Raw genomic sequence first — 17,327 nt, forward strand, 5'->3', positions numbered from 1 at the left:
AATTACTTTCTCCTTCTTATCAGTTTGAACCAGTATGGCAATTCTCTTCTGACCTATTTTACGAACAAGGCGTTTTTGCCTACAGAGCTGCCATCATTGTCTATATTTTGTTCATCACACCATTTTTCTGCAAACTCTATGGACATGAAAATCTGAGGAGATCAGCAATTTCTGAGATCCTCAAGCTACCCCGTCTGGCACAAGCAATCATTCCACAGTCAAAGTCACTGAGATCACATTTCTGATATTTGGTCTGAATTACATATGAACCTCTTGACCATGTCTGCATGCTTTACCGTATTGAGTTGCTGTTACATGACTGGCTGACTAGATATGTGTATTCACAAACAGGTATACCTAATAAAGTGGCCATTGAGTGTATGTCTTTCTGAGTCACACTGAAAAGATTTGTCCAGTAACAGGAATATTTACCAATGCCTCCAACAAGTGTGAATGGAAATGTAATTATAGGGCCAAATTCTGTCAGTGTCAAGAGAGAGAACCTTGCACGTCTTTATGTCTGAGTTTTGTGTAACTTCTTGTTCTCTCAAGATCTACAGATGCCAAATTAAGCTCAGAACAATGAAGATGCAGAATATTAATAGCTAGTGTTTTACATTGGCTTAAGGATAAATATGAGTTGACTGCGAGTAGGCTTTCACGGGCTAATTTAATCCCTCTCATAATTCTAATTGTTTCTCAGTTGGAGTATGTATTAGCCTTATCTTGGAAGGAGGAGAAGGTAACACCAGGTAAATTGGAACAGATGCAATTCGTATCTGATAAGATGACAGAGCAGTTTCACTGAATAATCTGTATATGAAATCAATGTGGCCAAGTTCAGTAACCATGAACTGGAAATCCACAATTACTGATTATTGTCTTACCAACTTGTAAATTGCATTTGAGAAGTAAACAAGTCATTTTTGTTCAATAAGAATAAGATTAAGACTCTTATTCTTATTGACTGCGTGTATTAAGGACAACACTCAGTATGAATAAGAGTCACTTAATGTACGTGTGTGAACATTAAATGTTTTGTGCATTTGCTAGTAATATAAAACCTACATCTGCGAGTTTTTTTTACGGTTCAAGTCCCTTCTTGGTTTCTGAATGGTGATTGACGTTTGTTAGCCAAGGTAAAGTGCAGTTGTGAGATTTTTCCTGTAGAAATTACAAAACTAAACTATGCAGTGTATAACACTTGTGTAAACTGCACATCTGTCTGCGTAGGGAAGAGTAAATAGTGCTGTGCTGCTCTTTCAATACATGAACAAAGATTTGATCTGTTCAGATTGATACATAAAATGGTTCTAATGTGGGGCTATTCAGCCTAGAGCCCTGTTAAATTAAACCACATGGGATCTATAGCTCAGCCTGTTCTATCCACCCTTGTTCCACATTCCCCAAACCACCCCCAAACAATGTCTGCCCAAATTAAAACAGGCTTAACCGCCACAACCTCTTGGGACAGCAGATTCGAAATGTACAGCCTTTTCGTTTCAATATTGCCTAATTGGAACTTCAGACCAGATGATAAAACAGTTTTTATCCAGCCTATGAAGTTTCTTAATTATCTTAAGCATCCTCAACCTAATAAGCTTAAAACCCATTCTCACAACTTAATCCTTTGAATATCTCATTTCTAATCACTTGCATCTGTATCTCACCAGAAAGTATTCCATTTTGGTGAAAGTCTTCCCTTAACATGCACTTTTCTCAATTCTAATTTAGGTTTTGTTTTTGCTGCTTCACTACAGCAGACCATGAGGCTGTGCCTGAAACCAGCAGGCAGCAAGAAGGACAAGGATTGTTGTGACCTAATGAAGCAACAGACCCAGGCTGGAAACATTCGTCAGATCAGGGTGCACACACCGAGAAAGAAACTCAAACCCCATTCGAAACGGTGATGTAAGCAAAGTTGTGCTTGTTTCTATTTAGGCAGCAACGGGTGTCATGAGAACAGGCAGAATAGAATTGGGGGGTGAATCAAACAACTCTGAAAGTCTGCTTTATAGACTCATTTCCTTTGGGTAAATTATTTGAGTGTTGTTGCATGAATTGGACATAAAAGAGCAAGCAACCCACACCCTAGAGACAGTGCACCTTTGTATGCATGTGTTAGAGAGAAATGAAGCAAGTATTCTGTACCACCGTGTCAGAGCCGACACTCAAGCAGTACAGCCGGGAGCTGCACGTACAGCAGGCCATGCAAGGTATGTTTAATAAGAAGCGGCTGCCCAGATGAAATCCACGCTGGTCTCCCTGACTCCCTGCCTGTGGACACTCCCTGCTGGTCCCCGGGGTTAAACCCTGCCCCGTCCACCACCAATCAGCCAGGTGCACACAGAGCTCCCACTAGAAGCTCTTCTCAGCATTTTGTCAAACTCTGCAACCAGGTAATGCTGGGCGCGCTGCACGAGCCAGCTGCGGAGAGGGGAAAAGGGCAGGGAAGAAGGAATATATTTTACATTTTATATTTATTTACAAGGCCACGGCAGAATAATAATAAACTGGGAAGCAGTGTGTTGCAAAACATTGGAAATATATGCTCACCTCCACAGTTCCCTCTAGAGTGCACGGCTACGCAGTAACTGAAATGCTCCCGTGCACATACCCTTTGTTGCTGTGCAGCTGGAATTTTCTTTTACTGTATATAATGTTAATTTAAAGTGCTGCACGGTTTTCATGCTGTGTAAAATTTTCCTGCTCAGAGCAATGGTTTGTCGGCGCAGCTGTAAAAAATATTAGAGGGAACATAGCTCACCTCCCAGCATCCAGGAATGTTGACCCTTTCCTGCCGTTGGCTCTGGCTTTTCACATTCCTTGTAGCACAGCACTGTAATTGAACATTCTTACACTCCAGAGAGTAGCACTTACAAAATGTTCAGAATACGGAGCCTCCGTAATACGTGGCTTTAGGTCAAGTCTGAGGGAAGGAACACACTAGTAAAAAAACGTTTGAAACAGCTATCCAGCAAGTCTTAAATGCTAGAGAGGAACTTCCTGCAGCATTATTTTGTGGAGATCAACTCTATGCATTGAAGTTTTGTTTTTAAGAGACAAGTGGTGGCTAAAGCACAACCTCCCTTTCAAATGAATAGATTGAGGAAGAGTAAGAGGTTGAAGGGATATTGAAACAGACAATTTAATGTAAATAAGCAACATCTGCTTGCAAGAGTAAAAAGGGAAGTGTCAGTTGTGCAGCTTGGTGGCATGCTTCTTTCTGAATAGTAAAAGTGTTTCTGGAGTGAGCCCTAGAAATCAGTGAAACAAATACAAACACCATTTTGTTTAAGCTGCAAATGTTGGAATCTGGAGCCACAGACGGGACGCTGGAGGAACTCAGGGTGTCAGTCAGCATCTGTGGAGGGAAACATTATGGATCAAGGCCCATCGTCTGGACTAAAAGACAAAGGGGAGGTTGCCTATACAAAAAAGTGGAGGGAAGGGGTGGACCAAGAATTAATCTCCTCACAATAATGCGCGATAGGAGATAAATGGATCCGGGTGGCGGGGGCGGGGGTTGCAATTGATAGGTTGATGGGGAGGAGAAGGTGTGATTGACATTAGAAGCTGGGAGGAAGGTGGGAAGTAGAAGAGGAGGGAAACACTCCTTCCACGAGTCCCCTGCTGCCTCTCACCCCCACTTTTCCACTCTGCCCTTCCTCCCTGTCTGTTTCATTCACCACTGTCCTCTGCTATTGAATTTCATCATCTTTCGACCAATTTTCCCTTCCAAGTTTCACCCCCAGCTTCTACCACCATTACCACTCTCCCCTTACACATCTACCTATCACCCCCTCACCTGGATCCATTTATCACCTTCCAGCTCTTGCTTCACCCTTCCCTCACCTTTCTGTACTGGCTACATCTCCTCTTTCTTTCCAGTCCAGGTGAAGAGTCTCAACCTGAAGTAATGGCTCTCCTTTTCCCTCCATAGATGCTGCCTGACCTGCAGAGTTCCTCAGCAACTCATGTGCTGTATTATTTTATTTAGAATCCGCGTAAATCTCAATGCGCCTTCCAGAAATATAAACAGAAAATGCTGGGAACATTGAGAAGCTCAGATCTCTGGAGAGAGAAACAGTTAAAGTTTCAGATTAATTGACCTTCCGAAGAACTGGAATAGGACTTTCCAACTGGTTAAATTTACACAGGTTCTTGCAGTCTGAAAAATATACAATGCAATGTCAAAGGGAATAGTTAGGTTATTATATTTATCCTTGGAGTTACCTTGCCGATGGAAAAGACCACATTATTACTCATCTCCTTACTATGAGGAGAGGACTGCAGTCCTGCACTTTGGTGGAAGAAATGAAAGGGTTGACTATTTTCTAAATGTAGAGAAATTACAAAAAATTGAGGTGCAAGGGGATTTAGGAGTCCCTCTGCAGGATTCTCTAAAGGTTAATTTGCAGGTTGAGTCTGTGGTGAGGAAAGCAAATGCAATGCTAACATTCGTTTCAAGAGGACTGGAATATAAAAGCAAAGATGTAATGTCGACACTTCATAAAGCACTGGTAAGGCTTCACAGAGAATTGTGAGCAGTTTTGGGCCCCTTATCTAAGAAAATATGTGCTGAAACTGTAGAGGGTTCAAAGGAGGTTCATGAAGATGACTCCAGGATTAAACCATTTATGAAGAGCGTTTGATGGCTCTGGGCCTGTATTCACTGGAATTCAGAATGAGGGGTGACCTAGTTGAAACTATCAAATGGTGAAAGGCTTTGACAGAGTGGATGTGGAGAGGATGTTTCCTATGATGGGAAAGTCTAAGACTAAAGGACACAGCCTCAGAATAGAGGGACGTCCATTTAGAATGGAGGTGAAGAAGACTTTCTTTAACCATAGAGTAGAGAATCTGTGGAATTTGTTGCCACAGGCAGCCATAGAGAGCAAATCTTTATGTATACTTAAGGCAGTGGTCGATAGATTCTTGATTGGTCAGGGCATGAAAAGATGGGGATGGGGTGGGGCACAGGAAGACAGCAGATTGGGGCTGAGAGGAAAAATGGATCAGCCATGATGAAATGGCAGAGCAGACTCAATGAGTCAAATGGCCTAATTCTGCTCCAATATCTTATGGTCTTATGCAGAGTTGGGGAGAGATGCCCCAGATCTCAACTCAGTTATGATGAAAGGACGTCAATATGTACTCAGTGGCCACTTCACGAGGTGCACCTGTACACCTGTACACCTCGTTAATGCAAATATCTAATCAGCCAAGCATGTGACAGCAACTCAATGCATCAAAGCATGCAGACATGGTCAAGAGGTTCAATTATTGTTCAGACCAGACATCAGAATGGGGAAGAAAAGTGACTTTGACTGTGGAATGATTGTTGGTGCCAGATGGGGCGATTTGAGTAACTCAGAAACTGCTGATCTGCTGGGATTTTCACACACAGCGATCTCTATGGTTTACAGAGAATGGTGTGGGAGAAAGTCCAGTGAGTGACAGTTCTGTAGGTAAAGACGCCTTGAGAATGAGAGCAGTCAGAGGAGAATGATCAGGCTGATTCAAGTTGACAGGAAGATGACAGTAACTCAGATAACCACGTGTTACAAACGTGGTGTGCAGAAGAGCGTCTCTGAATGCACAATACATCGAACCTCAAAGCGGATGGGCTCAGCAGCAGAAGACCAGACCAAGTTACACTCCTGTGGCCACTTTTTTAGGTGCTCTCCTGCACCTAATAAAGTGGCCACTGTATGTTTATCCAGACTGGTATATCTGGATATTGGGAGGGAATTTTTGCATAACAATACTCTAGTATAAGTAGTGATTGCAAGTCTGGGAACTACAGTGGACATGCCTTGGTGAATTTATTTATTTATTTGGAGATGCTGTATAGAACAGGCCCTTCTGGCCCAAAAAGCTGCACCACCCAGCTACTCACCTATTTAACCCTACCCTAACCACAGGACAATTTATAATGACCAATTAACCTACTAACCAGTGCGCCTTTGGACTGTGGAGGGAAACTGGTGCACTGAGAGGAAAAGCATGCGTTCATGGGGAGAATGTACAAACTCCTTACAGAGGGCGTTGGAATTGAACTCTGAACTCCAACACCCTGAGGTGCAATAGTGTTGCACTAACCGCTGCGATACCATGGCGCCCCATGGTTTAGCTGCTATAGTGCATTCTATAAGGTAGAAAACATGACTGAAGGAGGAAATACCTGAGTTGTAAGAAAAGATGATAAAATTAACAGTGTTATTTAAAGACCATAACACATATTTGCTTTGTTAAATCTGGAACAAATTTCTTGAGTTACTGCCACTAATATTTTTAATAGTTCCAGCAAAAATGACTCAATTACTGTGAAGAACTACTTCTACATCTGAAAGGAGGCAATGGCCAAGATTTTGTGGTCAGCAACTCACTGGTGTTCTTAAAGAAGGCTGCCACAAAAATCAAATTTGTGCGGTGTGGACTCCCCCCTTTCTGGCGTCTGACGCTGCAGCTCAAAGCGATCTCTTGCATCTGCCAACTATAATATCAACAGGCTGCCTGGCTTTCAGTCACTTTGAAAAGTTCTCCCTGAAAATAAACTAATTTGGAAAAGGAGTGCACAAAATCAAAATACAGCGGATGCTGCAGATATGAATATAGACCATAAAAGTGCAGGAATTACTCAGCAGATCAGATAGCAGTTGTGGAAAGAGTATGCTTCAGATCATGTGGTTCATGGGGAGAATGGTTATTAACCTGAAGTGTTACTTTCATCTTCTTTCACCACAGATGCTGCCTGCCCTGCAAAGAAAAGCTGCAATTATAATTTAAAATTGTAATCATTTCAAAGCGGTGTAATCAATGTTGGAAATTCCATATTACATTGAGACAGAAAGTTAAAAAGAATTCAATATAATGGGATACTTTACATTGTGCATTGAAAGATCTGTTCCCGTGCTACATGACACTGACTCGATGGATTACAATCTACAAGTGTAATTTTTCGGTGACTAGAAAAGCTACCAAGCATTACGAGAATCCTTACTCATCAGGCAACAAAGCATTATGCATTGTGGCTATTTTGAAGTCATATTCATTGTTAAATATTTGACATTCCCATGAGTTTGCTGATTGATAGCAATAATACCAGTCTCCTCTGATTGAGAAAGGGTTAACTTCCTAAAGGGATCTATTAAACAGGTAGTGAGTTTCATGTTGGTACCCCATCTCAAGAAGGTTGTGGTGAAGAAGGTGGAAGTGGACCTTTGAGGTTTTGGAGTGGGTCGGCTCCATCCCAACCAGTGAATCTTATTCCAGCCAGTTTAACCAAATGAAAACTTACTGTCCTTGGACAGGTGTAATTTCTCCATCTGAAAGCACCGATTCCCAAGAAGGCAGCTCACCGACTGACATCAGTACATTTGTGCCCATCATTCTCCAGATGGTTGTTCTTTGCTTGGAGATCCCAAGGCAGATGGGGTGCTTTTCCAGGTCCAGTTGACCCACCTGGATAGGTGCCCCCCCCCAAAGGCACATGGTGTGTTTATCCGGGTCCAACTGAGTCTGGAGAAGTGCAGTTTATTTTCTGGCCTTTGTTGTAGTCCAGCAAAACTTTTGTCAAGTGAAGGATCGCATTCAGTAACAACCTTTGTTGTCGTGAAAATTTGTTCAGCCTGTGTTGCCCAACTGGGTGAGACTGTTCTGCAGAAGGACACAAAATTATACCCGCTTTGGGGGTGAAAGGATCAGAAGTGGAGAGAGTGACTAATTTCACGTTCCTGGATGTCAAGATCTCTGAGGATCTAACCTGGTCCCAATATATCCATGCAGCTATAAAGAAGGCAAAGCAATGACTATATATCATTTGGAGTTTGAGGAGATTTGGTTTATCACCTGAAACTCGAAAACCTCTATAGATGTACCTGGAGAGTGTTCTGATTGGCTGCATCACCGTCTAATATGGGGGAGGGGGCAACACTGTACAGGACCGAAGTAAACTGCACAGAGTGGTAAAGTTAGTCAGCTCGATCATGGGTACTGGCCTCCATAGTGTCCAAGACATCTTCAAGGAGAAGTGCCTCAGAATGGCAGAGGACCCCCACCACCCAGGACATGCTTTCTTCTCATTGTTACCATCAGGTAGGAGGTACAGAAGCCTGAAGGCACACACTCAGCGATTCAGAAACAGCTTCTCACCCTCTGCCATCTGATTTCTAAATGGACATTGAACCCAAGAACACTTATTTATATTTCTCTTTTTGCACTAGTTATTTTAATTTAACTATTTAATATACATAAATACTTACTGTAATTCAATTTTTTTCTATATTTATTGTGTACTGCACTGAACTGCTGCTGCAAAGTTAACAAATTTCACAACGTATGCCGGTGATATTAAACCTGATTCTGATTTTGATTCTGACAGCAGCTAGATTATTTCACTTAACTGTGCCCCTACCCCCATCTCTTGTCTTAGAGTCACATAGTCATACAGCACAGAACACAAGCCCTGTGGCTTCCAATCTAAATGGAAGTTAGATCCATTTAGATCTAAATGGATCCTGCCAACCAAGATTCCCATCTAAACCAATGTCATGCGCCAGCATTTGGCCCATATCATTTCCATCCATGTACTTGTCCAATGGTCTATTAAATATCGTTGATATATCAAAGTTCAAAGTAAATGTATAATCATATCAAGTACATATATGTCATCATATACAACCCTGAGATTCATTTTCTTGTGGACATACTCAATAAATCCATAGAATAATAACCATAACATGGAAGACCTCATCTACCTAGGCATTCAACCAGTGTACAAAAGACAACAAACTATGCAAATATAAATAGAGAGAAATAATAATAATAAATGAATTAGCAATAAAAACATGAGATGAAGAGTCCTTGAAAGTGAGCCCATAGGTTGCGGGAACATTTCAATGACGGGGCGAGTGATGTTATCTCCTTTGGTTCAAGAACCTGGTGGTTGAGGGGTAATAGCTGTTCCTGAACCTGGTGGTGTGAGTTCTAAGGCTCCTGTACCTTCTTTCTGATGGCAACAGTGAGATAAGACCATAAGACATAGGAGCAAAATCAACTCATTTAGCCCGTTGAGTCTGCTCCACCATTCAATCATGATTGCTAAATACGATGTCTTAAGTATGTGTAAAAATGGGTCTACCTAGGACATTATTTCTCTCCATTCTGTTACTCTAAATGGAACATGTGTTCTTTAGCCTGTGCAGGTAGCAATTATAAATATTAATCGAATTCAAGCCCCCACTGCAAGTATGATGGGCAGAGTATCCAAATCTTCAGTGGCTCGAACTCCTTCCAGTCACGGTAAAGTTGCTAAGAAGTGTAGACTGCCTGCATCTGACTGTTAAGCTTAAGCTCAGCTAATGCAAAGATAATGTGCTCACAGGCTGTATTGTATATTTTAGCAGCAAAAAATCTCGGTAGGTTTACAATTGACTGCATCTATCAGTGGTTGTGATTATTCTGAAATAAGGGACACAATATGGCCCTCTGAAGGAGCAGCTATGGAAGTCTTTGTTCAATACTGTCCCATTGGTCAATCAGACTGTAGTTGCTGGACCAGCAATCTGGACAAGAGCTTAAATCCTGTTGTGGCAGCTGAGAATGTTAAATTCAGTTAATTCAGATCTGGAATTAGTGTCAGTAATGCTGATTGTTTTGTTGTCAGAGCCTGTTGAATAGAGACGTGTCGTTGACCTGGCCCATGTATAAAATCAGGCTTGGGACCAGATGGCAAACAGGGAATTCTGGCCCTTGGCACTCGAAGGGAGAATAAGTAGTAGACGGTGCATATTCTGCCTGGAGGTCAGTGATTAGTGGTGCTCTGCAGAGGTCTGTTCTGGGACTCCTGCTCTTTGTGGTTTTTTTGTCAATGACTTGGATGAGAAAGTGTAAGAGTGGGTTAGTAACTTTAGAGGTGACAAAAAGATTGGTGGTGGTGTGGTTAGCGTAGAGGATTGTTATAGTTACAATGGGATATAGACAGGATACATTCTTGGGTGGAGAAGTGGCAGGTGGAGTTCAATCCAGAAAAAGTGCAAAGTGATAAACTTTGGAAAATTGAACTTGAAGGTGGAATACAGGGTTAATGGCAGGAATTTTAGCAGTGTGGAGAAACAGAGGGATTTTGGGGTCCAAGTCTATATATTTCTCAGTTTCCAGACAAGTTGATATGGTGATTAAGTAGATGTATGGTATGCGGGCCTTCACTTGTTGGAAGATTGTGTTAGTTGTTTCTCCACTTCCTGAGGAGGCTGAGGTGAGTGAGGCTATCCACCCACCCTAACCAATTTTTGCAGGAGTGTCCTGACCAGCTGCATCATCATCTGGTACGGAATTGCAAGGCATCTGACAGCGAGTCCCTGCAAAGGCGATTGCAAATACTGCAGAGTACCATCAGGGTCTCTCCTCCACCATCAGAGATATTTTTCAGGAGTGCTGTGTGCACAGGGTCCTTAACATTGTCAATGATTCCTCCCATCTGTCCAGCAAGTTCCTTGATCCCTGACCATCAGGCAGGAGGTACTGTAGTATTAGGACAAGAACTGTACAGATGGGAAACAGCTTCTTCTCCCCACCCCACCGCCACCCAGGTCTCATCACGTGTGAAGCACCGATAGCGTTATACTGTTTACTTGTTCACTTGTGCCGTAGATGCACCTTATTATTTGTTAATTTATTTGTGATACTATCACTTTATGTGTTAAGTGTGTGAGTTGTATGAGCTGTGCTGTGCACCTTGGTCCAGAGGAATGTTGTTGCATTTGGCGGTGTACGTGTGTACAGTTGACTGACAATAAACTGAACCTAAACTTGAGCTTGAACTTGGTGGCTGAGGTTGATGCAATAAAGACATTTAAACAGGCATGTACATTTCAGAAAAATAGAGGCTTAAGGGTTATATACATAGGAGGGAAGTGTTAGATTGATAAAGGTTTATACAGGTTGGCATAACATAGTGGGCCAAAAACCCTATACTGTTCTATGTTATAAGTTTTACCTTTAGGCAAACAGACCTCTAGGTACTTGTGCATACTTGGCAGAGCCTGTGAAGTTCAGGGAGCCAGGGTCAGCATCATTGGCCAAGTGATGAGATTGCTCTGTCCTGCACACAGTGGCTGATGATTGGTTGATAGGTGTATCATGCCAAAACAAGACAGCTTACTAGCCCAACAGTGACCCTGCTCCTCATACAGATACAACTTTGCTGTTTGGATACACTGATTACTGGGAACAGAGCCCGGTCTCCACAGAACCTGACATGATTAAATAAGGTCCAAAAAAGCAAGACAAGTCCACATAACAGCCAAATAGTCTGTGGAACGGTTGGAATATTCTGAATGTGGAATATCCTGAATGGTTGGTTTCTGATAGGTGCCACTTGCATGTCTAACATACCTGAATGAGGTAGTGCATTATGTGACAACAAATGCCACCTTTCCTCTGCTGTTGTTGCTAGCTCTGGCCCAACATCCCTTCACATAAAGGTGCAGTTTCCCCATTTCCTGCCATCTCACTCTGGCCACCACGAAGTGATGATCCCATCAGTCTAGGCTGAGTTTGCAATTAGGGATTCGAGATGCAAGATCAGCAGTTTAACTAAATGGATTCAGCTTGCCGTCTCTTGCTCCAGCTTTCCTGCTCACCTCCCTGTACTTGCTGTCTCCCCTTTACTCTTTCAGTCTAGTTGAAGGCTCTGAAACTGAAATGTCAATTGTTCATTTCCTTCTACAAATGTTGCCCAGCCTCCTGAGCTCCTCCTGCAGCTTGATCCAGCAGCATGACCTCAAAGGTAGTAATCCCGGGATTACAGCCTGTGCCATGCGACAGTGAGTATAGGAATAGGATGAGGTGGAGGATGAATGTGTGGCTGAGGGATTGGAGCAGAAGGCAGGGATTCAGATTTCTGGATCATTGGGACCTCTTCTGAGGCAGGCATGACTTGTACAAGGACGGTTTGCACTTGAATCCCAGGGTGACCAATATCCTGGCGGGGAAGTTTGCAAAGGCTATTGGGGGGAGTTTAAACTAGAATTGCTGGGAGGTGGGAACCGAACTGAAAAGATGGAGGAAGAGGCAGTTGGCTCACAAATAGAGAAAGCTTGGAGACAGTGTGTGAGGGAGGATAGGCAGGTGATAGAGAAGGGATGTGCTCAGACCGATGGTTTGAGATGTGTCTATTTTAATGCAAGAAGTATTATGAACAAAGCGGATGAGCTTAGAGCATGGATCAGTACCTGGAGCTATGATGTGGTGGCCATTACAGAGACTTGGATGGCTCAGAGACAGGAATGGTTACTTCGAGGGCAAGGCTTTGGATGTTTCAGAAAGGACAGGGAGGGAGACAAAAGAGGTGGGGGTATGGCACTGTTGATCAGAGGTAATGTCACGGCTGCAGAAAAGGAGGAAGACATGGAGGGATTGTCTATGGAGTCTCTGTGGGTGGAAGTTAGGAACAGGAAGGGATCAATAACTTTACTGAGTGTTTTTTATAGACTACGAGGAGCAGATAGGGAGACAGATTCTGAGAAGGTGTAATAGTAACAGGGTTGTTGTGGTGGGAGATTTTAATTTCCCAAAAATTTCCCCTCCTTAGAGCAAGGGGTTTAGATGGTGTGGAGTTTGTTAGGTGTGTTCTGGAAGGTTTCTTGACACAATATGTAGATAAGCCTACAAGTGGAGAGGCTGTACTTAATCTGGTATTGGCAAATGAACCTGGTCAGGTGTCAGATCTCTCAGTGGGAGAGCATTTTGGAGATAGTGATCATAATCCTACCTCCTTTACCATAGCATTGGAGAGGGATAGGAACAGACAAGTTAGGAAAGTGCTTATTTGGAGTAAGGGGAAATATGAGGCTATCAGGCAGAAACTTGGACGTATAAATTGGAAACAGATGTTCTCAGGGAAACGTATGGAAGAAATATGGCAAATGTTCAGGGGATATTTGCGTGGTGTTCTGCATAGGTATGTTCCAATGAGACAGGAAAAGGATGATAAGGTACTGGAACCATGATGTATAAAGGTTGTTGTAAATCTAGTCAAGAAAAAAAAGAAGAGCTTATGAAAGGTTCAAAAAACTAGGTAATGATAGAGATCTAGAAGATTATAAGGCTGGCAGGAAGGAGCTTAAGAAATAAATTAGGAGAGCCAGAAGGGGCCATGAGAAGGGGACAGGATTAAGGAAAACCCCAAGGCATTCTACAAGTATGTGAAGAGCAAGAGGATAAGACATGGGAGAATAGAACCAATCAAGTGTGACAGTGGAAAAGTGTGTATGGAACCGGCGGAGAAGTAGAGGTACTTAATGAATACTTTGCTTCAGTATTCACTACGGAAAAGGATCTTGGTGATTGTAGTGATGACTTACAGCGGACTGAAAAGCTTGAGCATGTAGATATTAAGGAAGAGGATGTGCTGGAGCTTTTGGAAAGCATTAAGTTGGATAAGTCACCAGGATCAGACGAGATGTACCCCAGGCTACTGTGGGAGGCAAGGAAGGGGATTGCTGAGCCTCTGGCAATGATATTTGCATCATCAATGGAGAAGGGAGAGGTTCCAGAGGATTGGAGGGTTGTGGATATTGTTCCCTTATTCAAGAAAGGGCTTAGAGATAGCTGAGGAAATTACAGACCAGTGAGTCTTTCTTCAGTGGTTGGTAAATTGATAGAAAAGATCCTGAGAGCAGGATTTATGAACATTTGAAGAGGCATAATATGATTAGGAATAGTCAGCATGGCTTTGTCAAAGACAGGCCGTGCCTTACGAGCCTAATTGAATTTTTTGAGGATGTGACTAAACACATTGATGAAGGTAGAGCAGTAGATGTAGTGTATATGGATTTCAGCGAGGCATTTGATCAGGTACCCCATGCAAGGCTTATTGAGAAAGTAAGAGGTGTGGGATCCAAGGGGACATTGCTTTGTGGATCCAGAACTGGCTTGCCCACAGAAGGCAAAGAGTGGTTATAGATGGGTCATATTCTGCATGGAGGTTGGTCACCAGTGGTGTGCCTCAGGGATCTGTTCTGGGATCCCTACTCTTTGTGATTTTTACAAATGACCTGGATGAGGAAGTGGAGGGATGGGTTAGTAAATTTGCTGATGACACAAAGGTTGGGAGTGTTGTGGATAGTGTGGAGGGCTGTCAGAGGTTATAGTGAGACATTGATAGGATGAAAAACTGTGCTGAGAAGTGGCAGATGGAGTTCAACCCAGATAAGTGTGAGGTGGTTCATTTTGGTTGACTCTGTGGTTAAGAGGGCATACGGTGCATTAGCCTTCATCAGTCGTGGGATTAAGAGCCGAGAGGTAATGTTGCAGCTCTAAGGGACCCTGGTCAGACCCCACTTGGAGTACTGTGCTCAGTTCTGGTCACCTCACTACAGGAAGGATGTGGAAACCATTGAAAAGTTGCAGAGGGGAATTATAAGGATGTTGCCTGGATTGGGGAGCATGCCTTATGAGAATAGGTCGAGTGAACTCGGCCTTTTCTCCTTGGAGCGACGAAGGATGAGAGGTGACCTAATAGAGGTGTACAAGGTGATGAGAGTCATTGATCATGTGGATAGTCAGAGGCTTTTTCCCAGGGCTGAAATGGCTAGCACGAGAGGGCACAGTTTTAAGGTACCTGGAAGTAGTTACAGAGGAGATGTCAGGGGTAAGTTTTTAATGTAGAGAGTGGTGAGTGTGTGGAATGGGCTGCCGGCGACGGTGGTGGAGGCAGATACGATAGGGTCTTTTAAGAGACTCCTAGATTGGTACCTGGAGCTTAGAAAAATAGAGGACTATGGGTAACCCTAGGTAATTTCTAAGGTAAGGACATGTTCAGCACAGCTCTGTGGGCCGAAGGGCCTGTACTGCGCTGTAGGCTTTCTATGTTTCTATGCTTCTAAGACACAGGATTCCAAAATGTGGGTCTAACTTCGAGTTTACTTTACATGAGGCGCACAAGTATCTCATGGTAGCGGGATGACATATGCAATTCACATATGTATACATATAACCCGTAATGAATTATTTAAACAAACAATATATTTACGAGATTACTCTAATATTACTTAAATATTAAATAGAGAACAGAAGCTATAGCACTAGAGCAGGGGTTCCCAGACTCCTCAGTTAATGGTAGGGGCCCACGGCAAAAAACAGGTGGGAACCCCTGCTCTTGTGTGAGGCAGCAGCGAGAACAAACGAAGCGACTGAACACATGTAACTGAATTTAATAAGTTAGCATTTAAAAGATATTTCCTGGTAACATACTTGGTACCTCGTTATCACTTGAAGAGTTACATCCGATCTTCCAAACCGCCACTCAATTTATTTATTATATTGACTATAAAGCAGATGGCTCTATTGCAACCCAGGGAAACTAAAATGTTAGAACGGCCCTGAATCAGTTGCTCACTTGCCTTGAAATATTCCCTCAGGTCAGACACCAGCGCGGTTGGTGAATAGGGTGAAAGTAGGAGGGGTGGGGAAGAACCTGCCCCTTTCTCTGGGGCTGCACTAAACAATGCCACAGATCGTGTGCCCGCAAAAAAACTGGAGTGAATGAATAGCCTGGGGAGGAATTCTGATGCACTTTGAAATCTTTGCCTGTTTGATTTGAATGAAATTTTGAATTCAGTTCCATTAAGTGGAATTTGATCTTCAAAGGGTTAACTCTAAAAAAATGCCCCTCTACAAGGAAATGGGATTGGATCAGTGAGTGGGACCCAGGCAGAGTAATCAGTTCTGCCCTCCCCCAGTTACGTTTCTTGCCCCGAAAGTTGGGGTTTGAAGTAAATTGAGAGGCCTTTCATGCTTAAATGTTTTCTATTGGGCACATCAAGATGCTTATCTGAACAGATAATGCAAAGGGTCCAGCCTGAAGTATGATGGCAGATTTGATTATCAGGAGTTCCTATCTCTGCTGCTGCAAGAATTGACACCAAATTGACAGCCGTGGAGAATTACTTTCGATTTGGACTTACAATTGTCTCAACACGGGTCTGGAAGGTGGGGGCAATGGGAGATATGACGCAGCAATGTTGCTGAATTTAACAGGCTCGAGACTCCCTGTGACAGCCCTTGGTCACATGATCGAATAACTGCATATCAGACCGGATCTCTCTCCAGACTGTATGTAATGAAGGAGATTGTTGACCGCAAGGAGTATCTCATGTTGGCCTGTGCAACCCACCGCCCCATTACCAAACCTTACAGCCCCATTTATTATTCAGCAATAATACATTTGAAACCCAAGGTGAGCATCGATGATTCACTTTGATTGCTTGACTTTTTTTTCCAAACGCGGTCTAGCCACACGTTTAAGAATTTGTTGAAACAGCTGGTTTCACATTCTGGCAGAGCAAATTTTGATTCCTTGTTTTAAAGGAAAACATTTGGTTCTATACTTAAATATCACGTTTTTTGAAAGTGCAGTTTTTAAATAATGGTAATTTGGATCATAACTGAAAGAGCTCTTTGGTACCCACCCACAGGACATGCTGTGATTTATTAATGTGAGCTCAGTGCATATTTATACCTCGGATTCAGCACGCTGCTCTGAAGGGGCATTTTATGTTACACAGCTGTGATGCATATGAGTGGGTGTTTTCAATATCCCCCTCCCATATCACAAATTTCTTTCTTTCCTCTTTTAGATCTCTTCCATTATGTACTTCCTCAAGCAAAAGAACAGAATAAATGAACTGTCCCCAGGCCCTCTTGAACTGGCTGCTGTTGGCATCTTTTCAGCCATCTCTCCCTTTTCTCTAGCTTCAATTACCTTGTACCCACTTGGCGTCTCTCCCAAATGCATGGCTTTGATTGGAAAATGTCTGGGGAATCCTGTGGCGTAGAGCATTTTTGCTTTAATGTGTCACACAATGTATATCTCTGTTGAATTTGTAATTTCCTATGGTTCTGAGTGGACCTATGTACATGACTAACTTTTCTGGTAATGGCTTTACCCCATAGTTTTCCTGCTAACCCAGCAGCGGGAGCAGTGAATTTGGGGACTGGCTCAGCCAGAGTTCGCAATGATCTGCCTAAGACAGCACAAGCAAAAATAAATCATTTGGTTAGCTCTCCTTTCAAACAGAGCAGTGTACCTCGCCTCCATCACATGGTGCGTCATTGCAGTTTCTTTTTGGAAAGAGTGAATCATGTAGGTTTTATTATGTCTTGGCTAGCTCAACAGTCAGGCTTGTTATTATGCTTACTCTCAAATGCTCATTGAGGGTTCTTTATGCATGTTGCCAGTAACTTACTTTCATGCGTTACAATAGCTCTCTGGTTGTGGGAATGTGTCAGCCCCAAAGCAAAACTGCAGCCTCAAGATG

The 17,327-nt window shown here is 42.9% G+C and overlaps 1 long non-coding RNA gene across 1 annotated transcript; it reads left to right on the plus strand.

The window, feature by feature from the left end:
* The first annotated feature begins 663 nt into the window (after positions 1 to 663).
* Positions 664 to 16,822, plus strand: LOC140206106 (uncharacterized). Its single transcript, XR_011888062.1, has 3 exons — positions 664 to 752; positions 1,761 to 1,911; positions 16,647 to 16,822. It is a non-coding gene; the product is annotated as an uncharacterized lncRNA (long non-coding RNA).
* Positions 16,823 to 17,327: the final 505 nt, after the last annotated feature.

Source organism: Mobula birostris, chromosome 12 (genome assembly GCF_030028105.1).
Source record: "Mobula birostris isolate sMobBir1 chromosome 12, sMobBir1.hap1, whole genome shotgun sequence".
In the NCBI taxonomy this organism is placed as follows: domain Eukaryota; kingdom Metazoa; phylum Chordata; class Chondrichthyes; order Myliobatiformes; family Myliobatidae; genus Mobula; species Mobula birostris.